Raw genomic sequence first — 1,068 nt, forward strand, 5'->3', positions numbered from 1 at the left:
AATTTTATATAGTTGGAAAATCTCTTTTTGGTGCCACATTTGTGAGGAAAATGCATTTGTAGGTTGAGCATCTGAGTTGCGCTCATGAAAACATGAAGTATGATTATAACAAAGAAATAATCAACCGAACACAAAAAACTTTTTATGCTAAGGTTATTTGCTTTCCACTGGAGAAAACTTCAAAAAGCCCATTTCAAGGTTCATATCTCCATGTGAGAAGGTTGCTCTGGAAACCTGCTATGATATGAAACGTCTCCTTTTTATCTACATTTGATACCAGGCTCATCCTCTCGCCGTGGCTCCTTCTGTGTGAAAATAATTTTCCAATATAGTCATGTTTTTATAACTAAGCAAACATTAAAATTTAGATTTCTTTTACTCAAGCATTTAAAATACAATAATAATGCATTTAAATATCATAATAATAACACTCTGGTTAATGACGGCTTCCTTCCAAAACGTTGCAGTTCAGTCAGTGGAAAGGTTTAGGCTGTAAATATCCTCTTACTGCTGCTGGAATGTGAATTTCAGCGCTTTCCTTCATGTCACACAAACATTCTGCATGACTAAGAAAAGGTTTCGGGCACTTTCAAGCAAACTTAACAAAATTAAAAAGTAATACGGCTTGGGAACCTTGACTTTTAATGAAGAAGCTTTATTTAAAATTTGCAGAAGTTAACAACAACAGTTATAAATGCAAATCAATAATCAATCAATAGTTAAATCAGTCTGTCTCTAAATAATCTATTCTTGATTCTGTGAGGTCTCATTAAGAAGAATCATTAAGTGCTGTCCTCCTGCACTGGCGTCCCAGCCGGGCTAGTTTCCATCTGAGTTGTGCTTTTATTGTATTTCTATTAACGACTTTCATGCACTAGAGACAAAGTAGCTTTAGCTTTAGCCGCGTCTTTACTGGAAACGATGTTTTGATTACCAATTACATGGAGTGGGGTGACTTTGACGTGATGAGACCCATGACACATGGGAGTTTTATAGTGACTGAGATAAAATCCCCTAAATGGGCGTCACTTGGATCGATGTGTGTAAACTACACTTATTACATTAGAT

Source organism: Haplochromis burtoni, unplaced genomic scaffold (assembly GCF_018398535.1).
Source record: "Haplochromis burtoni strain Fernald_Lab_line unplaced genomic scaffold, NCSU_Asbu1 Contig_68, whole genome shotgun sequence".
NCBI lineage: Eukaryota > Metazoa > Chordata > Actinopteri > Cichliformes > Cichlidae > Haplochromis > Haplochromis burtoni.